General features: G+C 39.0%; 1 long non-coding RNA gene across 1 annotated transcript; it reads right to left on the bottom strand.

Annotated features, from left to right (window-relative positions):
- Positions 1 to 4,909: 4,909 nt before the first annotated feature.
- On the bottom strand, positions 4,910 to 23,563 carry LOC134478660 (uncharacterized). Its single transcript, XR_010051406.1, has 2 exons — positions 23,409 to 23,563; positions 4,910 to 8,217 (listed from the first exon to the last, which is right to left on the bottom strand). It is a non-coding gene; the product is annotated as an uncharacterized LOC134478660 (long non-coding RNA).
- Between the last annotated feature and the right edge of the window lie 995 nt (positions 23,564 to 24,558).

Genomic DNA, 24,558 nt, shown 5'->3' with positions numbered 1-24,558 from the left:
AATTTTACTGGAAAGTTTTCAGATGTTTTTGCGTTACTCACTAACGTTTTTTTTTCTTTCACATTTTTAAGAGAAGTCTGGAACACAAACTCCTTCTGCTTTTCTGTAGCTTGGCAATTCTTTACTTCTGTTTCATTTTTAAAGCAGAGTTCTGCTAGATACATTATTCTAGATTGGTAGGGTTTTTTTCTTTCAACATATTGAAAATAATATCCTGTTCCTCCCTCCTGGCCTATAAGATTTCTGCAGAAATCTCTGCTGCTGGGTGTACTGAAACTCTCTTATGCTGTTTGCTTTCTGTCCTCATGCTGATTTTAACATCCAATCTGTCTTTAACTGTTTGACAGTTTGATTATGATAAATCTCAGGATGGTCTAAATTGATTTTAAGATGACTGAAGGTCTTTGGCTTTCTTCTGTCTACGTATTTATAGTTTTTCTTTAGGCATGAAAAATTCCACATTATCATTCAATTAAATAAGCTTTCACCCCCTTCTCCTTCTTCCCTCTTGCACATCAGAAGCTCACACTCCGGCTGTTTTGATTTTTGTCCCATGAATCCCAGAAGCTTTCTTTTTTACTTCTAATGATTTATCCCTGCTTGCTGATACATAGTTTCAAATAACCTACCTTTGAATACACAGATGTTTACTTCTGTTTGAAAAAATTTTCTGTTGATGCTATTTAAAAAAACTTGCTCATCCTATCTACCTCCAGAATTTCTGTCATTATTAGTTCACTCTTGTAATGTTTTCTCCTTCTTGTCACTTAATTTTCATACTCTATTAAGCTGTTTCTTATATTTTCTTGAAATTCACTGAGTTTCCTTTAAAAAAGATATTTTATTCTTTATCATGCAGTTCATACAGTTCCAGCTCTTGAGCATCAGTTGCTGGACTTACTTTGTCCATTCGTTAAGGCCACATTTCCCTGGTTACTTCTAGTTGTTGGACTGTACACTAATAGTGCTGCCCACTTTCAAGGCAGGTCTCCCCCTACCAGACTGGCTGCCCCACATGCCAGGCATCCCTGGAAGCACGTTCACAGGAAGCAAAAAGAGCACGTCATGAGTGTCCAAGAGGTTTCTCAATTCACTCCAGTTGACAATGAAGATTAGCAATCATGAGTTTCCAGGCAAAAACCCTGCCTTCACACCCTCCTCTTTCTCCCAGTTGGACAGAATCTACTCTGAAATGTGCTTCCTATTGGAGGAGAGTAGCGTGGATCGTGGGAAACCCTCCACACGCTTCAGTGTGCCTTTTCTCTATGCTGTGTTGTAACAAATGCTGCTGCCTTCCATCTGGTGTGCTCAGCTCTTTTGAAGATATTTTCATGCATAGATAGTTGTTCAAATTGATGTTTCGGGGGGGGCAATTGTTTGAGTATCCTATCGTGCTCTCTTAACTCACTGAATCCCTATGACAACCCAATAGCCTTAGTGTTATCATCTCTAAGTTACTATGAGAGAAACTGAGGCAAAGAGATTAGATAATTTGCCAAAGGGAAATATAGGGCTGGAACCCACAGTCTGGTCTCACATTCACATTCCTAAGACTGTTTTTCACTATGCGTCATTTCTCTAAGACCTCTCATCACTTTTACTTTTTAGCTACCTCTGTCTTACTCACAAAACACTAATAATGTAGAATTACATAATCTCCGGATGATAACAAGGACACGAATGTGTACCTTGCTATGACATTTTGGAAAATCTTTTTCGCTGACGGTATCACATTTAATCTTTGAAACACTTCATAGTTTGCTTAATGAATATTGTTGTTTTATAAATAAGGAAACTCAGGTTACACAAAATTAGGAATCTGCTACTGGTCCCCAAACTCAGCCTGAAGTCGTTGGGTATCAAATTCAGGTCCAGTGACCACTAAAGGTATATTGTTTTCCTTACACAACCCTTTTTCGGTAAAACTTTCGTGCTCTCTTCTCCATGCCAACCTGCAGGGACTGACTACGGCTTTTAACTTTTTATTACGCAAGCTTCCTGACTACCTTTGATGCCAATTGAGAAAATGAGCAAGCAGAGGAAAGCTATTCATTCATTTTGTGTGCCTAACACAAAGCAAGGACCACGCAGAGAAAGAAGAATGCGTCAAATTAAATAATTAAAAGCAGTAAGTGGTATGGAAATAAAAAGTTATCTGAGAATGGCTGTCAGGTAACGCCTTCTATCATTACTTCCATGGTGTGCAGTGGGGAAGGGTGTGTCGTGAATATATCCACAGCTACTCAATTATTCTAATGTCCATAAGAAACGGGCACCAGTAAATTAATTTCAATATTCTTAACTTCATCTAGTTTAATTTTCTAGAGATTCAGATGCCTGAAAGGACTTTAAGTAGTAACTAACTATAAATATTTTGCTTTATGGAATTTGTTGATAAAATGGAACGCAAAGTTTTGAAAACAATACAGTGTTGGTAAATGGATATTGACCTACAGAAGCTAAAATAATTAAAATTCCAATGGATTTTTATGTAATGTATACATCAAGCTTGCAGGATTAATAGAGGTTACATTATCATTCAACCTTGCTTAGCTACTCACAATATTATTATTAAAAGTAAAAAAATATAGCAAGAATGAGCTGTTGGAGACCGACAGGAGTTTTCACAGGTTTGCACACACTGAGGTGCGAGGGTCTATTAGAGGAGAGTTGGACGCGTCCCCTCTAACGGCTGCCAAGTCTCTTCTGGAGTCATCGTTTTGCTTCATTATTAAGACAGGATACTCCCTTCCCCAACGGGTCAAAACAGACCCTCTGCACAAGGGACCAGGACCGAAGTGTCTTAATAAGGAAGCAGAACTGAACTTGCTTCAGGGCAGAGAACTCCCGAAAGTCACATAAACCTTCCAGGAATCCACCAGGTTAGCCAAAAGCAACAACGCTGTGAAGCTGGAGGAAAAGCAAGAGGAAAAAATAAAAAGGAAAAAATCCACATGCAACTCAAGGATTGCTCTACGAAATCCCCGGCCGCCTCAGATTGGCAGCTCTAGCACAGCAAGACTTAAGAGCAAAGCTCTCAGAAGCTTTCGTCCTCAGCTGGGAACCTGGCATTTTAAAGTCCAAGCTAAGCCTCAGAATATTCTAGAAAACACAGGTGGGTATTGTTGACTGACTATCAGGATTCATTCAGTGTCTTCTAGAATTCATAAACTGCCTGTAGGTCAGTTGCTGGACTTTCAAACAAACCTGTTTGTTTTTTCACCTCCTTTGTCAGCGTATTTTATGTGCAACCTGTGGCAAGGCAGGTGACTTGAAGCTATGGTGGCATTAATTGTTGGAGATGAAACCATTTCCCATTTCCCAAGAGCCACCAGAGAAAAAAACTAAAAATTTATGCAACACAATATAGTGACCTATAATATATATAATAGCAGTCATCATGATAAATAATAACTTATTGATATTAAAATTGGAGATCCTGAATTGAGGTAAGAAATAAAATGGAGCAAATTTTCCATAGGAAAAGTGCTGTGGTGTCTGTCTGTCTTTCTCTCTCTCTCTCTCTCTTTAAATTTAGGGTCTTTGGAGTTTTTGTATATGGTCATGGAAACATAGATGCCAGTGTATCAATATACAGTGTGTAACCATCCATTTGTTCTAATTAATAAAGCATATTTGGTAAGGAAAAATATAATTTATATAGCAGGGGCTATTTTACCCTCCACCCAATGAGTAAATATACAAACTACCTCAGAGTGCTCAGTCCAAAGCAGGGCAGACATGGCTTTGTCAAAAAGACAGAATGAGTAGACAAATGATTCAGTGAAGTGCATGCCTGGCACCCAGCGTGACTCCTTCTTCTCGGAGTGCCAAGACCTGGTGGCAGCAGGCCGTGCCAGAGCTGAGGGGTGCAGCCTCCCACTTCCTCTGTTGCCCAAGAGAAAACAGCATCTGCCCCAACACCACGTGAAAATCTGCCTGTGCTGGACCCGAGGAGGAAAGATGCGTCTGAAGAACGCTCTGTACACAAAACCTTGTATGCTGAGCATATTTTAATGTTTATGTAACCAAACATTTAAATGAGGGAGACAGAACAACTGCGTAAGTCATGGTGGCGCTCATGAAGTGAGGTGCTGGTGGGCCAAATTAAAAGGCTCAAGTAAAACTAATAAAACTGAATTCTCAAAATGCAAATTCGCTTGGAATAAGTTTGTGTGAAGGAAGCCACGACACAGCATCCTACAGGTGCTAGTGTAACAACCCCCAAGATAAAGCAAGAATAATATGCAGTACCATGAGTAGGTGACATTTGTGTTCAAGAATGAACATTAAACATGTTATACATACATACATACTATATTTCTGAAAAGATGCACAAGACATTTATTATTTTTAATCTTTCTCCCTGGAATGGGTGCCCTATGAAGGCCTACCTCAGAGTCTTTGTTCTTTTTTGCATCTCCAAATGCCAGCATACGCCTGGCATTAAAGAGACACTCAGCAAGCATTTGCTAAATAAATTACTGAACTAATAGTAACATTGGCTGCCTCCAGAAGGAGGAGCTGGATAACCCTGGATGGAGGGCAACAGACTTAATTTCCACTGCGCATTCTTTCGTACTATATTTCTAAATTGTGAAAATAATTTTTAAACTGTGATTAATTTCTCCAGTAGGTTGCTTTTTCATCTCTGGCACTTTAACAGGGTACTGAGAAAATATAGCATAGGTACCAGTAGGCTTAGTATGAGTACTGTACATGCTGTTAATATAAAGCCTCAAAATAAATAAAAATAATGACTTGCTTTAAAAGAAAAAAACAAAGAGTAAACAGTGCTTAAAGAAGTCAGCAGCACCAAGTGTGAGGTCTAAGGTGAAATGATAGTTGGTATTAAAATAAACCTGAAACATCATCCATGAAACTTGAGCAAAGTAGGCAAGAAAAATAGTGATGTTATTATGCATTTAATAAAAGCTTCATTGGCTTGGTACATGAGAAGTATTTGTGCTGCTTGCATTTACCTGTATGATGTACCACCTGCCTCCAAGTGGTCAGTAACCACGTAGTAACCAGGTAGTAACCAGGTAGTAACCAGTAGGCAGTAACCATCCTCACACACGATCCAGACAGTGTGCCGGGCACTAGGAACGCAGCAAGTGTCCCAAGAGGATCGCAGGGTGTTCTCATGTGAACCAAAGGAGGCACAAAGCAATCGCCACAGCCAACAAGGACAGCAGTCAAAGCAAATAAAAGCCAGACTGTGTCAGCGTACTGCCAAACTTCACTTCTCTCAATTCAAATTAGAAGGACAGAACGATGAAAGTATTGAAAAATAGCTTCCATGATGAATTGGAAATAAATATTCCTGGAGTCATACAGCACAATTGGAAACAAATATTCCTGTGGTAACTTGACTCAGGATAATCCTTAGTTTTCCCTTTATATTGAATCATTTTTCACATTGAAATATGATTATTTACAAAGATAACTTGCATTATTGTATCTTTGCAATGCAAAATGAATATGTTCATGGTGGGGAGCCCATACTTAGCCCTAGAGCATCCTGAGTCTCTTTGACTTCTGCTTCCTCTCCCCATCCCCTCTCCTCCCTCCACCCTTGTATCTTAATCACTTCACACTGATTTGCAGATAATACCGAGTATGGTGAGGAGCAGGACAGGCAGGTGGCTCCCTGTGGCTGTGCCCATGTGTTCCTCTATTGTCTCAAAGTTCTGGACCTAACTGTTACTCTCTTTTAATGGTAGGAAGGGGTAATATATTTCATGCCTCAAAAGTGGTTACAAAAATATTTCTTTCAACCATATTTTGGATAGAAATGGTGCAGGGTTGTTTATATATCTGTGTATACTCCACACTGTTTTCCTCGTATCCCTTATTCTTTCCCTTCCCTTCTGCCTCCACCTCCTCCTTCTCCTTCTTCTTTTTTGTACCACTAGAGACTGAACTCAAGGTCTTCTCCGGGAGCCACATGGCCCCTCAGTCTTTTTTAGTATTGTAAGTTTGAGACAGAGCATCACTAAATCACCAAGTCTCCCATACTGGACTGGAACTCGAGCTGTTCCTTGTCCAGACTCCCAGAGTGCTGGAGTGACAGTCATGCACCACAAAGCTTGGCTTCATGTTGCTTAATAATTTAGTACTTATCCTGCCCACTATTTAACCCATCATCTTACTATGCTTGTCCTATACAAATGTAGAGAATGAGAATATTTTCAAACGCAGCATGAGCGATATCTTCCTTCAATGGCAGATCTTCTGGCACTTGTCTTTACCTTGCCAAGAATTTAAAGAAAAGCCAGTCGCCTGCCCCCTTTGCTGATGTCAGTCACCATATGATGAACGCGTGAGGAGGCTTCCAACGTGTAAACATAGAAGTTCTAATTGAACATAAAGTATAAGGGGAATGAGACAGCAACATTAAGTGAGAAGACAACTTCTGAAGTAAGGCAAAGAGATGCAAGCATTGTCAGTGCATCATCAGTTCGGGTCATTAACAAAGCAGAAGCATCATTTCTCCCTAACGCAGCTGTTCAGCCCACCATACAGTGGTCTGAAGGAAAGACGCGCTTCATCTTCCTTAGAACCAATACCCAAGTGTTCCTGCCCTTTGTCAGCAGCTTCTTTCTTCTTGCACGCCTCTTGCTTGTGCATACTTGCACCTACAGTCACAGAAACCATGTGCAGTCTTTGTCGGAAGTCCGTCCTCAGATGGCGATGGGCAGCGCCCTGAGACCTTACCGGCAGATCAGGCTGCGGTAAGGACTGCAGCCTCTTTTAGAGCACAGCCTCTTGCTTCCTGATGAAAGCAGGTAGCTCTGCTGTCTCTCTCAACTCAGCCTGCCTTTTCGTCTCCAGCTGTCATTATAGAGTTTCCATGTGTTGGGTTTCTAGCTATGGATCCCTCCTTTGCTGAAGTGGACGCGTGCAATTGCCTCTTCTTGTAAAAGCCGTGATTAATCTTGCACTTCTTCATATTGGCCTCCAAACCATGCTGAAAATGATCCTCTGCTTCCTCTTGAATCCGAGCTAAGCGCATGAATCACAGAAACTGCTAGAGACCGAGGCTATAAACATTTGCTTGCCAATGAGCAAACTCATTAAAAGACATGGCGTTATGCAGAGATTTTGTAAAACATATGCGGAACAGAATGGTAAAGAAAAGCTGATTCAATTTGACATTCAAAATCATTTCAGTAGAAAAGATAAAAAGAGCACATGAAGTGCCAAAATGACTTTTTGACACCATTCTTCACATGCATCCTAAGTTGGATCCAACGTAAAGTAGAAAAATATGCAAAAAACTTAAAATCAGTAACATAACTAAGGGAAGCGTGGTGCCTTGAATGCAGAGAGCACTTCCTAGCTAGAAAGAACTGCAGTAACAATCTGCACCACCTCGAAAGACCTGGGCCAAGGAAGGTCACATCCTAGCATACACAGCTAATCCAGGAGAGGACCAAGACCTGGTTCTCATTCTGCATAGTGCTCTCTCCCACTTCAAGTAACTGGTAACAGACAGTGAGCCCTTGACTCGATGTAGGATAAGGACTGTGTACACATGGTTCCCATCCTGTTCTCTTTCTCCCTCCTGTCCACTAGCTTAGCTCAGTTTGGCCATTTCTTGTTTTTGACCAGAAGACGAAGAGGCAAAGGAAGGCCACCTGTACTGCAGTGTTGAGCTTGAAACTCACAAATGCAGGTTCCACAATCCTGGAAAAGACCAATGATAGGAGAGGATGGTGCAACGGCCAGACAGAACTAGGTCCCATTCCACTTGCCCCGTCAACCAAATTACTTAACTGATTCCCAGTTTACATCTTAAGTGGCTTACACATGAAACCATCACCTTTTAAGAAGAGAAAAGGAAAACACTATACATTAGCAAAACAGGCAAATATCACAAGCAAATAAACCATGACCTGGACTAAGTTTCCACTCAACAAACCAACAATGCTGTGTTCAGGACCAGCAAGTACAGAATCACAGAGAGCTACGGGGAAGATATTTGCAGATTTTAAGGCTGTCTGTCTGTTGAATTCAGCAGTTGTCTTGTGGAATAGAAAGCAGGCAAATTATGTCCAAGAATTCTCCCTGGAGAGCAGCAATGGACACTTCTCATTCTGAAGCATTTTCGAGCTCTCCTGCAAGGTTGTGTGCCAAAGTGCAGCTGAGAGCAGGCAGCTCTCCACACGGGATTGTAATTTTTAGGCCATCATTTGTCATCCTCGGGTCACTCTGTGCACAAAAGAGAAGAGAGAACATGTCATTCATCCAGCCCATTGTGCCAGCAACGTAACTGACTGGTGTAGAGTATAGGAATGTGTCTTGCATCTCATGCATGAGTTGGGAATGACCACTATTGATGCTCAGGAAGATGGTATGATTCAGCAAGGGGACCAGAGGAAAGCAGGATGCAATGTGTATATACCCCAATATTCCATAGAGAACATATTCATAACTGTAGCAAACATATGCTAATAATTAAAAAAATAAAACTCCTATAGGCATAATTAAAATCACAGCAAATCTTTCAAAATACTTAATCAAAAGCTCAGACATTATTTATTTTTCAACTTGCTGATGCTGAAATTTATGTAGTGGCACACTACACTTGTGTCAAGAACAGTTTTTTATTTTAATCCATTTAAAATAATTTTAAAACTAATTTTGTAAAAATCTAAATATTTTCTAGAAAATTTGCCATATTTTCCTTGTTCTCTCCTTTGCTTTCCTCCTTTCTCTGCACTGTGCCTTGCTAAAGATGCACTAAGGACAGAATGTCCTGTCGCTTTGTGTCACGTTAGAATCAAGGGCTACACTGAGCCGTTTTCATGTTTGTTTGCTTTTGCTGCCTAGTTTTCTTTTCAAGACAAACCCCTCTGCCTGGCATGGTGGCACATGCCTGTAATCCTAGCTGAGGCAGGCTGGGGTGGGAGGTTCGCTGAGAGTTTGAGGCCAGCCTGGGCTACATCGTGAGTTTGAAGTTAGCCTGAGCTACACAGAGAGACCCTGTCTCAAAATAAATAAATAAATAAAAATAAGAAGAGTAAGAAAAAGTCAAGACCAGTCCCTCCCATCCAGCACAGATGCCAATCACTTGTCCCTATCTCTCTCTCAGTGGGATCAGAAAGACATCTGAACAGTTCATCTCCTTAGGCTCAGTAGTTAGTGCAGAAGTGGTATTAAAACATACTGAATTACTTTGAATTTTAATATGAGAAACTGGTAAAAAAAGAAAATCCCTTTCCTACATTTAGAGACCTTAAACATGAAAGACCCACATTAGCATGGAGCTTGGAACCCATCTTTGCTGCAGTATGGCAAACACAGGATCAAGTGATAAGCTAACAGAAAGGAAAACAAAGGTAAGAGATAAGAAATAATAGAAATAGTTCCCTGAACACCAAGGCCCAGCCATACCTGAAGCTGACGCAGTACTGCAAATCCCAGGAATGGGAGGCAATGTATTTTGCCTTTTTTTTCCATTTTTGGTCAAACTCCTTGACTCACATTCAAGAGTGATAGATAATACATGGCATCAACAAAAGCACCGATAATGTGAAAAAATAAACTATCATAATTACATTTTTAAAATCTCATGTCATATCAGTTATTTGCATTGTGTGTCATTGATTTGGCTTAAAATATCAAATCACAGTATTTTTATGTCTTCAAGATAAAGTTATTTATTAAGGCAGACATCTCTGTTCAAGGGTATATTGAGATTTTAAAATGGGGAAATAATCCTATAATCCTACTATTTCCTAGTTTATTCCTTCAACAAACATTTATTAAACACCTACTCTGTGCTGTGCAGGTGTTCTAGGTTCATGGACCACAACTGAGCAAACTCCCCTCCTGCACAGGGCAGATAGTCACGTAGGACACATGGATGTCAGCCCAATGTGCTGGACTGTGGTACCTGGTAAGGAGAATAAAGCAGAATGAGAAGCTGGAAAGTTGATCTGTGTGAAGAGTGTGTAAACATTTTAATGTACATAGTGGGTATGTGTGCATATATTTATATATTTGTAAATGTTTGCATATGTTTGGGTTAGAGTTAAGGTCCAAAGATAGTCAGGGAAGATGTCATGAGACAGAAGGTTGCATTTTCGTTACTAAGAGGAATGGACTGGAGACATTCTGTGAGTGGGATTCATGAAATCAAGATGCTGCACTCACAAGGTCAAGAGTAGAACAATGAGAGAGGACCTGATGTAAAGTGGAAAACAAAAGTCATTCAAAGACAGGGAGCTGGAGTATTAGGGTGGTGTCCTGTGAGGTTATTACCACCAAAATTCCAGTAGTGTTGACCCCACCCAGGTAATGTTCACAGGGATGTACTTGTCTTTGCAAAAGGTGGGGTCTTTAATTTTGCAGAGACAGAGAACACACACCACTGTGATGTCTCAGAAAGATATTAGCAAGAACAAAGTATAGGATCTGAGCATCACATGAGAAATCCGAGGTATTGGAACAACCCTAGGCCCAGATGCCATGAGAAGTGGAAACAGTTCTCAGAGTAATTCAGTGAGTCTTATCTCCATCAGGGTTCACCAGGATGACGTGGAGGCTGCATGTGCTGGGGAAGTAGCAAATACTCATCTGGGCCAAGAGAAATGGATGTTGTGTATTTTGGGGCTGCACAGTGTTCTTATTTTTCCTTTCCATGTTTAGATAAAATTATAAAATAATCATACTGTAGCGCCTTCTCAGAATCTGAGTTTGATATTCCTTGAGATTGTTTATATCCAAGGAAAAAATAGTATGGCAACTTCCAGATGTCAGAGTTGTTCTTTTATTGGTTTAAAAAAAAATGTAGGTTTCTCAAGTGAAAATGGGAAGCGATCAGTAATCCAGAGCTAAAGCTTCAAGGAATAAGAGGAGGAGACTCAGAAGAGTAGATGATTACCAACAGAAATGAAGAGGAGGTGGAGTCTGACGCCACAAGACTCAAGATACTTGTCTGTTTTACTAGGAACAACAATGAGAAATGAGAAAGGTGCTTGATCCATCCATGCCTGGCTTGTTTTAGGGAGAAAAGTAGCCATGTAAGAGTGCTCTGGGAGAAACAGTCATGAGAGTTTTTTATGCATGGTTTTTGTTAGAGGAGACAACAAAACGAATAGTCACAGAAGAAAATGAGAATAAATGTGCAGACAAAGTCTTTTTTTTTTTTTTTAACCCATACTGGGGATCAAACTCATGACCACATGCTTGCAAGGCAGGGTTTATGTCACTGAGCTAAATCCCCAGACCAGGAGTCTTGCTAAGATGACTAGTGTGAGAACAAGGTTAGAAAGGGGTGATACAAAACCACAGCACTGGCCCTGCGGCAGAGTGAAAATCAAACTATGAATGTTAACGGTAAGGAGAGAGGGATACGGAAACGTCCAGAAGCACTCAAAACTTTGGGCTCTCCATGAGCCGTAAAGCCTGGGAAGAGATGCAGGGGCATCTTCAGGGCCTGGCAAGAGCTTGCCCTGCAAGGGGGCACCCCTCTTCTAAACACGTAAGTCCCCTTTCAAACTAGGGAGGCTTCTTTATTGTTAGGACACGGAAATGTTTTCATTACTGAGTTTATTTTAATGATCCATAAAAGCCAAGAATTTTCTGCATTAATTCCACGTACTAAGCTCATAACATATACATTTGTGAAAATGTCCTTGGATGCCTTTCCAGGTTTATCTCCTTATTCTTTACTGAGTAGGCTGTTTGAATCTTTGAATACTTTAGCATATATTCCAGTGTGCATTTATTTAAGTTAGGCACCTGGTCATTAAATGCAGGTAAAATATGACTACTAGAATCAGAGTACCTGACCAGATAATCTACTTACTCCAGTATTTAGCCACAATTTGATGGAAGCTAAGAAATAGAAAATCATCATGTTTCACCATGAGGGGCTTGGGTCAGGTTCTGTGGAATTGGATCCCAGTTTCTCCACTGACAAATTGGGTAACCACTCTTAGATTTCATCTTTACGTCCGTAAAACTGAGACCAAACTGTATCTAGATTATAGGTTACCTGAAGATCAAAAGAGCTAATATGTGTAAAGTATTCAGCACAGTGCCTTGATATGTGGACTTCGTGCAGTGTATATTAATTATGCTATGACTGCTGGATTATAACATCGGTATTTCATCATGAGTATTTTATCCATGATATAATGGTGTGGTGAGAAAAGCCATTGACTTATTCTTGAATGCCAGCTGAGGATACTAATGAATGCCTCTCGTAATGAATTTTCTCATTCAGAAAAAATGACCTGGGAACATTCCTAATGGAATGTGAGCCTAATAGAACATGGTTCTAATTTCTAGGGCCATGAAAGGACATGATGGGAAATGTGCAGGGATCACATGCATTTGCCGTATTAGAAATGTTAGCATTCTTTTTCCTTCCTCGAGGCTACAAATTGAGAAACTTTCCAAATGTCACTTTCTCTTTTTACGCTTGTTTATTCTTTAGCACAAAACACCAAGCATCTGATATAATTTTCACCTGTCAACAGATAAGTATGATTGAGCATGGGGTGATAGCCACTTCCTTTGATGAGAATCTTTGAGCATCAAACTTCTTTGGTGCTACAAATGTCCAAGTAGCAGAGTAATACGTACTGGGTTTTATATAACATTACTTAGTTTACCCTCTTAGTGACAGGAAAGGATATTTCTTAAGGGAAGAGCAGAATTTCTAAGACATCATTGGATGACCTCTGCCAGAAACTATGCCCCTTTCTACCCCTTCACTACAATCAGCTAATTTACTTCTTTCTGATTTCCAGTCATCCCTGTGACCCCAGAACAGCATTTCCAGATTCAAGGAACAGTCAGAATTCCAGGATCATTTCAGTTCTGGATGAATTGAAGAGAGATTTCTAAAGATTCACACTGTGAATCTGACATTCAAGAAAGCAATTATCTCACAATCAGTATTCTAGCCCTGGGGATGAACAGTAGTGACTGATGTTCTAAACAGGCATCAATCACTTGGAGTGGAGCCTCCTTAACCTACCTTCCAAGAAAGTCCTTGTCTATCTCAGGTGCACTTGCTATGTGACTTGCTTCCCAATGTGACTCCCATTTAATCAGTACTGCCCACGCATCTATTCCTATTGTAAGCTAATTCTTAAACATAATTTTGTCCCACCTCACACCATCCTGCGACTTGCCAATCAATATTGCCTAAGTGACTATACTTGCAATCTTACTAACTGATGATAGGTCTGTCCCACCTTAAACCCACCTCATCTCATGGTTTTGGTTTTGCTCAGTAAAACACCCTTGAGAAGAGGGGTCACCAGGCAACCCACTTTCCAGGATCACTTCTTAGACAGAAGCTTTCCTTCTCTTAATAAATTCTTCTACTCTTAAAAAACACAAATTATTAAAAAAAAAAAAACGCAATCATGTCCAAAACACTTCCTGGTGACTGACAGGGCAAGTACCTGTTTGGTTGACCACAGAACACACTCCAATGTACAGACTACATGCTGGAGGAGTGGTTGTAATCAAGACTCAATTAGGAGGGACCTGAAAATGACTTAGTATTATGCAAGAGAAACAAAATTCTAAGATTATTGCTATGTTTCTGGTTTGGGTGACAGAATAGGTCATGTTGCAATTCACTGTCATAGGAAAATAAGGCAAATATAATGGTACCTCAATTCGTTACCTGATTCATTCTGTGGTTCTGGGTAAGGGGACTGTGTCTGTGTTGCAGGTGGACCGTGGCTGTGTGAGTGCTCATCACCTGATGTGGAGTTGTGGAATGGAAATACAATTGTGCCAGTGCTTCTCTTCCTGAACCAAATTGTGTACAGATGCATCAGTGAAGTGAAGTGTTACTGTAATTTTGGTCTTTTTTTTTCTTTTTCTTTTGGAGCAAGAGAAAAGAGAGTGATAAAACACTTGGTTTGCTCTAGTTGGATTGTACAGTTCTGGAGTGGTAGAGAAATGACCAGAGCTGTTATTTGCAGAGCTGTACCAATGTATATGTGGGGTTCAGAACTGCAGTAATGGATGAGGACAGTCTGGGGTACTTCTGTCTTCCTTCTTTCCTGGCTTCCATCATGACACACAGTGTTACATTGGAGGGCGTAATAATCTCCCGCCTCGTCCCCTGGTCTGTAGTACTTTACTTTCAATGCAGTCTACACAGTATCCAAGAGTGACACTGCCTTTTGGAACATTCTCTTCTCTCATGTTGTGTACCATTTTTTTCTAGTTAATGGAGTGAAGAATCAACTCATACTGTAAACCTCATGCTTCAACATGCTGATATTTTAAGATTTAAGTCAACTGGCTTCTAAAAAGGGAAGATATTCCCACAACACTTCTAAAGTTTCAGCTTTTACCTCCAACATTCCCCACCATGCTGCCTCAGTGGACCAGTGGAATAGAAAGTGTATTGAGAAGGCCCTAAGTCAAAAGGATAGTAGTCCTCTCTCTGCCTAGATGATTCTGAGTGATATTTTCCCCCAGTATTTTTTACTTGCTACACGTATATTTTTTAGTGCCCCTAATAAATATTCACTCACTTAATACTCACGAAAAGGTATTTTTATTGAAGTCAGTCTGGCAAAAACTTCCAGATGAGCTGAAGGTTCTGGCGCGGTCAGCTCAAAGGGGGTTCATGAAAATCACAGTGGAATATGCTGTGCTCAAAATTACTGAGTGGATGAAGCAGATAATATCAAGGAACATCATCAGCTAGCATGTGGTCTCAAGGCCCTGTTTCTGTCTTATGAAAAATGGCCCAGACCTCCCAGAAGAGCTTATAACAAACATAACCATCAAAACAGGAATTATTCACCTAATGATTTTTGCAGGCAGCAAAATAAGTCCGTCCTATGCAGAAATAATATTCAAGAAGGCAAGCTAAATTTATGACATTATGTCAGTGTCATAAGCCAGGAACTTTGCCTCTATATAGAAGAGATGAGTCAATGACCACTCACATCCTGAAGACACTGAAGAGTGGTGCCAATGTCTTCCCAGTGGAGACAGTGCTATATATATATATATATATATATATATATATATATATATATACATGTATATATATATATATATATGTATATATATATATATATATGTATATATATATATATATATATATATTACAAATATATAAGGTCACATTACATTTGGAAATTAAATGGTTTGATAAAAGCACTTTTTTTTTGGTACTGGGGATGGAATTCACAACCTTAAACTTGCCAGGCAATTGCTTATGCCACTGAGCTAAATCCCCACTGACCTAAATCCCCAGTGATGATAGCATTTTAGATTGGTCTGCCAAACATTACCAATACTGCAAAGCAAAGTAAAAATAGTTATTATTTCTATGAACTTAATAATAATTATTATAATAAAAATAATTGTCCTTGTTTATTTTCTTCTTAGACACAACATAACATTGATCTGTGAGTTAAGATGAAATGTAACACTACAATAAAAAGAAAGTGATGGAAACCAAATGATGAAATTATGGTTTAAAATAAAACAGAATAAATCCCATAGAGATGGAAGGAAAGTATAACACTTTTTGGCCTATGTCTGCCAAAAAGAAAAGAAAATCAAAACCATCAAGCGTTCACACACCATGTTTAGTCTTTAATACAATTTTTACACACAGCAACAGAATAAGTAAAAACATAATGTGGCATACTGCTGAGGAATATGTTAAACAGCCCTCATCAGATGGTCTTCTCTTTGGCATCACACAAACTGGGATGTGGTTTTGTTTTGATAACTAACACAAGTGCCTTCAGTTCAAATACAAGACTGTCCAAATACAGGCGTGGTTGCTGGTTGCAGGCATGCTCTCATAAGGAAAAGCAGGTTCCACTCTTGTCTAAGAACCTCACCATAAACGCCAGATGACGTCTTGGTCCCTTCCTCTATGGAGAATGGGTCAGAACGAGGGAAACTCTCCTTTGCTTAGACACACTTCTTCATGTTTCTTATGCTGCACACAGAGGCCTGAGGAGATCTACTGATGCTGTGTCTAGTCTTAAACTTTATTCCTTCCTCCCCTCCTTGTTGAGGCACACATTTATTTGGAGGCTTTTATGTTACTCAGTTCTCCTTCTAAAATATGCTTGTAAGCTTACTTGGAACCCTTTTAACCACTAATAAGGAAAGTTAAATTTAAGTGGAAAGGGGAGAAATCTGGAAGGAAAAGTCATGTAGTAAAACTATAAAGTATTTTTAGGGAAAATTTTTTTCTTAAAGAAACTTAACAGAGGTACTAACTAGTAATGAAGCTTTCACGACAATGTAGATGTATTTATTGCTATGGAATGCTTCACTTTAAATGGCCAAGATGATAAAATTTATGACACATAGATTTGGACACAATAAAAAAAATGTGGCCAAAAGAAAAAAGAAAATAAATGCCCTTTACCAGAGACAGCATCTCAGAATTATTAGGAATCCGAAAAGCGAATATCTAACCCAGTGTTTTTTCAGCTCCAGCAATCACTGTGTGAGTCATGAAATCAACATATACAAGACCAGTACTGCTTAGTAAGATGAAAAGAAATTATCTGGGGGGGGGGCAAGATGCTGGATAGATAACAGCTGGCTACGGAGGCTCCCTGAGATAGTCAACTTAGAATTCAACATAATTCAGTGTGGGGAGTCCCAAAAAAGGGAGATGAATTCTCTCATCCCAAGAAGAAACTAAAGTGAGAAGAAACAACCAAACATACAGTCCCGGTGCTATTATTGGAACAGCTAAAGGTTCGGTGCTCCCACCGAAGCAGGCGACTTGCCGAGCCATCCAAGGTCCCACCACTTTGGCTCACTGGAGGTGCAGTCACACTGAGGTCGGGGGTCGGCCAGCCAAATAGAGAGCTGAGCAGGCGGGGAGCCTGCATCGACCTGTGGTGAGTGATGGGAGTGGAGCCATTCCACAGAAAGGGGGGCTCCAGTGGATGACATTCTGGGACAGGGCAGGACTGGCAAGTACAAGGGGCAGCAGTGACTTCAGTCAGTTGTTCCCGCCCAAACGGGATTGGTGGAGTGAGCTAGGCCTGGGTCACATGACCTGGCTGAGACCCAATAGGTTATATGAAATCAATTCCCTGTGGCAGCAGCTCACACTAATGTAGTGAAGCCTCAGAAGTTTGACTAACCCAGCGGGGAAGCAGTGCATAGTAATACAGTGCAGGCCTCAGCAGCTTGACTGATCCAAAGGGAAGGGGCCAGCATATGCAGCCCCTGTCTGCAACTCATTAGAACACTGCAGTGGGAAGAGTCACCTAGCCAGCATGCTTCAGAAGAACTGTAAAAAACAAAGAAAGAAACTGGGGCCTCCTGGAAAAATAAAGAAGATGGGAAGAAAAACCAACAACAAAAATCCCCAGGTCCCAACCCTGAGAGCATTGACCCAGGAAAGGTAAATACAAAGGAGAATGAGAACAGCAAACAAGCAATATCAGACACGGTACCAGTGGACATAAAAAGATACCTTTGGGACATCATAGATGAGTTCAAAAGTGAAATACTTAGCCAAGTAAAGCAAGATATAAGAAGACTAATAAAAGAGATACTAAGCACTCCTCAAGCAGACACAGACGGAAGAAGGGAGGGACTCAAACAAAGGAGAGAATCATTTGATGAAGAATATAAACAAAATATAGAATATATGAAGCAGATTCAAAGAGATTACCAGGAAATTAAAAACTCTATGGAAAGATGGCAAATCTGCTTGAAAGAAACTAAGGATAGATTATCCAAACTGGAGGACAGTTTGGCAGTGTGAGATTATGAAAGTTAAAACTTTTTAAAATATCAAGGAAACAAGCAGTATCAATACAAAGGCTAGAAAATGACAAGAGGATCTAAAATTTGTGAATAAAGAATGTGAATGAAGAAGCAGGGGTACAAACAAACGAATCACAAAGGCTATTCACAGAAATAATTAAAGAAAATTTCCCAAACATAGGAAAAGGAAATGATATTCAGATGTATGAGACATACAGTACTCCAGTTACGTACAACCAAAACAGAGTTACACCCAGGCATATAATAATCAAGATCCAGAAATTCAATATGAGAACAGAATATTAAAATCTGTTAGAGACAAGAAACAGATAACCTATAAAGGAAGGCCAATCAGAATAATGCAGACTTCTCAACACAAACCATCAACTCAAGAAGATCCTGGAGTGAAATATTCCAATCCCTGAAAGAAAATAACTTCCATCCCAAATTGATATACCCTGCTAAACTGTCTCTAGAAATTAATGGAGAAATAAGTTGCTTCCAAGACAAAGGGGAACTTGGGAAATTTGCAACCACCAATCCAACCTACAGAGAATACTGCAGGGCATTCTAAAGAGACAGAAAACTACTAGGATTCCAGGAACAGTGGCAGAGAAGCCTCAATAAATGGAGCAGAAAACAGAATGAAGAAGATAAGCAGACAATTGATGGCAAAAAAAGAGCATAACAGAAGTGAGGCAGAGAAGGTTGGTTATAATCTCTAATATAGATGGCCTTGATACACTAAATTTTAAAAAAAGAACCACACATGCAGTAGATCAGGAGGCAGGGTCCACCGAGATGCTATTTATAGGAAATATAATTAACATGAAAAAGAATACATGGACTGAAAATCAAATATGAGAAAACAATGCTCTATGTGACAGAGAACCAGAGAGTAATAGGGGCAAACTAGACCAGTATTTGTGCATAGGCTTTAATAGTAAAGGAATACAATTAGAGATCAAGTGCAGGAGAGAGAAGGTTTGGAATCACTTAGGTAAATAGCACATTGCCCCCCCCCCCAATTTAAAATCAAGGATCTTGGTCAGACCCCAAAATGCACAGTGTACCCTGGGGAAGTGAAAGGGGAGGGAGAGTCTTAAAAAAGATGGCAGAAGATATTGTTAATAGTGTATCAATATTTAAAACCCACATTACTCGTACTACTCTGCTTAGATAGATTTTATTCTTTTTTTTTTGATAGATTTTATTCTGCCCCAGTTTGTCTGCTGGCATTAGTTTTGAGGGCACAGACAGCCATTCCAAAAACATCAGGATATAGCACAGTAATCATCTTTAATTTTCTATTATCTTAATTTGGACCCTTGTATGACTTGACTGTATTATGACTGATGTTAGTTAAATCTGGTTTGTTTGACTGCTCTTTGTTATTGACAGATTTTATTCAAAACTGATATGATTGATAGCATCAAATCTGAGAGTATAGGCAACTACACTGAAGATGACAAGACTCTACGATACCAATTCTGGTTTGATAACTGCCTGCTTTTGAAGTTGTATACTATATACAAAGTTGTGTTGTTATTAATACTGTTATGTACTGATATACTCAATTATACTATGTCTGGTGATCTAGCCAACTCTATTGAAGATAACAAGAGACAACACAGGAACTATGGTAGAATTCCTTGTACAACGATCTTATATGTCTTTCTCGTTTTGTCTTGTCTTGCTTTGTTTTGTTTCTCCCTCTAATATAGAAAGGATAGAAATACATGTTAAGACTCATACATGTGTAGAACCTATAAAGAGTTTATGGGAACTGATCTTATGACACATGATGAAATGAACAGTTACTTTGAAGAAAAAGAGACACTAAAGTACCCAGTGCTGATCCTGGAGTGTCATAATGTGAAACCCAGCAATAGTATTACTCTTTGTTCAGAGTGATATTAAACTACTTGGGTTTGTTCAATCTCAACATAATTGAAGATATGGATAGCTGCATGTATGGTTAAGTGTATAGGATTGATAAGCATATTTCTAAGTTTTTGTTGGACAGTTGAACAGAACTGGTTGCAGTCTCATTGTTTGAATCCCCACTTTATATGCTCCCCTTTAGTATCTTGAATAGCTATTTGTAAGAGGACAATCTGTAACCATCAACTAGTGATTTCTTACTGATCATTTTTTTCTTTGAAAGTATGTATTATTTCTACCTGTTTTCTGTTTTGTTTAGTCTTTCTTTAAACAAATTTTTAAAAAAAGACACTGTAGTATCCAGTGCTGATCCCAGAGTGTCATGATGTGAAATCCAGCAATATTATTATTCTTTGTTGAGAATGACTTTAGATTTGTTTAATCCCAGCATAAATGAAAATATGGGTAACTGCATGTATCTTTAAGTGTATAGGATTGACAACCATATTACTAAGTTTTTATTGGATAGTTGAACAGAACTGTTTACAGTCACTTTATATGTTCCACTTTTGTGTCTTGAACAACTATTTGTAAAAGGACAATATGTATACATTAACTAGTGATTTTTTACTGTTTATATTTTCTCTGAACTTATGTATTGCTTCTACCCATTTTCTGTTTTGTTTAGTTTTTCTTTAAATAAAAATTTTTAAAAAATCTTTTTAAAAAAGGAGAAGAAAATATCTGAGTGTACTGCACACAGTAAGAGAAAATGTAGGGTAATAGAAACCTGTTTCAGATATATATATGTATATCTTCAGGTACTAGTTGTGATATAAGACATTTTTCTCAACATGTGTTATAATCAGACAGAAGTCAGATATGGTAACACATACCCATAATCCTAGCTATTCAGAAGGTAAAGTACAAAGATCATGAGTTCAAAGCCAACCTGAGAAACTTAGTGAAACCCTGTCTCAAAAAGACCTGGGAGTCCAATTGATTTCACTTAAGAATATGGTCTCATGTTGTATCCATTTCCCTTGAAATGTCTCAAATTTATCTTTCTTTATGGCTAAGTAGTATTGCATTATATATAAAAACCACATCTTTATCCATTTCTTGGTTGATGACCCTTTGTGTTGTTTCCAAAATTTAGCTATTATAAACTGTGTTGCTCTAAACATGAGCACACATATATTGCTGTAGTATGATGTTTTTAATTATTGTGGGAGAATACCAGAAGGGTAAGAGCTGGGTCAAATGGGACTTCTAATCCTAGTATTTTGAGGACTCTTCACACTGATTTTCACAGTGTTTGCTGCCAGCCTGCATTCCCAACAATGGAGAAGGGTTCCTTTTAATCCACAGCCCCTCCAGCATTTGTTATTGGTTGAGTAAACATCTGATTGTCTCCTTGGTGTAAGAAATTGAAAGAGTAAATAAGAACCAAACTGCACAATAGATATTGTGAAATGAGAAGGAATTGTTCAAGAGGAAAAAATTGGGGTGGAGGGAGGGAAAAGAAGGAAGGGAAAAAAACCAACAATTAAAGGATAAAATGGAAACAAAACTTTGTAAATAGGGAGGGGAAGACAGATTGAAGGGAGGAGGACAGAGAACTGGGGTAAAAAAGAACCGTAATATGCATGGGAACAAATTCCCTGTGATGAATATGATCATTATGTATATCCGAAATGTACCAGTAAATTTAATTAAAAATAAATAAGTAAATATTTCAGGAAAGCAATGCCTGGCAGTGCAGCTGGTAGTAGACCATTTGTCTCATTTGGATAAGGCCCTCATTTCTGTTCCTATGAATTTCTGACCCTTACACAGGAGGCAAATTAGAAGATACTACATATTAAGTGAATATACAACAGTCAATACCACATGTTAACAGTAAATACACAGCTAATTAAATTAGATAAGCTATTCACACACCAAGATTGTAAATATGTTCAAATCTGTAACATAAGCACAGAACCATAAAACAGATACCTGTTAGTAGCTGACCTTTTTGATCTGTCCTTTATAAAAATGACTCAGAATGGAACGGTGGTAACTCCTGGACACCTTGTTTCCATGCCAAGGAACACAAAAGTATAGAAATAAAGGCATGTGCTTGCATTCAACATTCAGTTCAACCAAGCAAACTCTTGGGAGCAAAAAGAAACTGGCATTCAGCAGAAACGAATCTGACTAATCTGCAAAGACGTGACACATTATTGACAAATTATGTTCTTTAGAAAACATTTCAGTGAGAACTACCACCATATCTGTGTGAAGTCCTCTTGTGAGTCCTGAGTCTGTACTGGAACTCTACTGGGACCTAAGACGTATCTAACGAAGTTTGTTTGAGAAAGTCCAAGTGGTTGCCGTAAAACTAAATGAGCGCTTGATACAGTTAAAGTATTTTGTAAAAAGAATGGAGAGTTTTACATTATCTTCATCTCTAGTACTATGAAATATTGAGCAGCCTAGTAGGCTGTGCCTGTTCAGCGAAAAGGCTAGGGTCAGCTTCATCTAATTCCTAGAGGTTTGTTATAATCAGCCAGGAAATCTCAGCAATGAGGTTACCGTTTCCAGAACTCATCTCTTGGTGGAAAAGATATAGAACACATACAGTCCTCCTCCCGGTCCTCCTGACACCCACCAGACCTAAGCCACACTCCTGGCAGAGAAAGCAGGGTCTCATTCCTATCCTAAACCCCCACCCACATGTCCCATAAGCTTTTCCGGAAGACTAAAGGGACTAGAGGAATGTAACACATCCTCAAATGACACTCTGCACGCGGTGGGGTATCAGTAAGAATTCAGATTTTAAACTTCCAGCTTCCAGAAATGCTGATAACAAAAATCCAAAAAAACCACAGACACTTATGCAAAGTTAGCTCTTCCCAAGCACTGACAGAAGTTCCTCGTGCAGCACTCCTAAATATTTCAAAACTTCTCTCAGACAAGCGGAGCTTTCTCATGGCTTAAGGAGTTTTGGAGTGCAGATATTTAGATGAAGCGTGTGGACATGTGTGAGGCTCTCCCCTGCCTGGGTCTGAGGAGACTTGGGGGATGACACTGTGCAAGGACATGGGGTCCCCCTCAGAGCCGAAATTATGCAAATCACCACAAAGACAAAACTTATTATCAGAGAAACAGCCGGAATGATTACAAACGAAGAATCAGAAACATTTTACACTTCAACTTAAATCATCTGGACATATAAAATTAAAATATGACTGCATCTGAAAAAATATAAAATCTACACTATTCTCTCCATCCACAAGAAGTCTGATTCTCAAGAGACTTTATTTTATAATAAAAAAGGTAAACAGCATGATTCTCTTTAAGAGAAAAATACTAAAATGTATCGGTAGTTTTTCCAGTATTATTTAACAGGCAAGAGATGTGTAACTGACTGCAAGGGACCAAGCGGCCCCGGAATTACACCCAGCTGTAAACAAATCATAAAACTGAACAGAATACATGAAAAAAGAAACTCTGTTCAGACATCATATGACAGCGCAAGTCTGACTCGCCTCAGCAAGAAAAACAAGGTAACCTGGAAATTATCTCTCCTTCCTACCTAAGGACCCATTGTAGATCACAGTGCAAGAAGGAGGAAACAGATGAATTAGATGCATAGAAATGGCACTGCAGAGAAGGAAGCAGAGACAACGCGAAGCTGAAGAGAGAAGGGAGCAGCACCCAGCACCCAGCTCCCCAGACCTGCCGCAGAGCGCTGCGGAGCCTCGCTGAACACTAACCTGCGCACAGCAGCTCAGAGCCCAGCAGGCCGCTGGAAGGACGGACGGGAGGACTGTGGATCTCCTAAAGCCACTGTTGATAACTGATCGGTAATACACAAGAGCATGGAGCTTTAATCACATAGAGAAGCCAGCAGAGCAAGATTAAACAGTGCTGCAGCCAAACTATATCTAGATTAAAAACGATGGAAGTCCTGCCAAAATTAAGCTTGAAAACAATATCTTGAAATATCAAGCTAATTTGCAAGAAGCTTAACTTCCTGCCAGAACAAATAATCTTCAGAGAAAGAAAAGACCTGGGCACTCAGTAATGCATCATTAATACTGTGCAGGATCCAGTGAAAAGTCTTAGGTATGCCGTGAAGCAGGCAAAGTGACTCATACAGCAAGAGAACATTGAGGTGATAAGAAATACTCAAACATTACAATATTGGCAGACTAGAACATTTAAGAAAGCTGCTATAAAATAATGAAAACAGAAACAAAACATAAAAATACTAAAATGAGAATTCTTGAGATGAAAAAATATACACACTATTCCAAAAGGGCATAAGGTTCTAGATTTCAAAGTTTGTCGGCTTGTGTAGTTTTTTTATGTAACTATAATGTCTTTTGTATTTTTGTTTTATCATTATGTATTCTTTCTCAGCTCTGATTTTATGTTCTTTTATTTTTAGTTTAGCTAAACAATTTCAATTTTTTTTAAAAAACAGCTCTTCATTTTTATTAATCTTTTACATTAATTTTTATTTTATTTATTTCTTCTGTGATCTTTATTATTTATCCTTCTACTTATGTTAGGTATGATTTCTTCTTGTTTTATGGTTGCTTACAATGAAAATCTAGGCTGTTCATATGAGCTTCTTCTACTTTTTGGTGTAAGAATTAATTGCTACAAACTTCGCTCTGGGTGTGGCTTTTTCACAGATTTTGCTGTGCTGCATTTTCATTATCATCCATTTTAACTTCCTTTTTAATTTTTGGATTGACCATTGGCTGTTCAAGAGCATATTACTTTATTTCCTTGTATGTGCAGTCTATAAATTTATTATGTCAATAAAAAAGATGATTAATATTTATATTCTAAGCTGAGGAAAACGTCTCTAAAAATGAAACAGTGCTCTAGCTAAAATATAATAAACCAAAAAAA

Source organism: Cavia porcellus, unplaced genomic scaffold (genome assembly GCF_034190915.1).
Source record: "Cavia porcellus strain 051 isolate PalLab524CR breed Dunkin Hartley unplaced genomic scaffold, mCavPor4.1 scaffold_14, whole genome shotgun sequence".
Taxonomy (NCBI): domain Eukaryota; kingdom Metazoa; phylum Chordata; class Mammalia; order Rodentia; family Caviidae; genus Cavia; species Cavia porcellus.
Note: the sequence above shows the minus strand (reverse complement) of the source record. Positions and strands in the feature narration are given on the sequence as shown.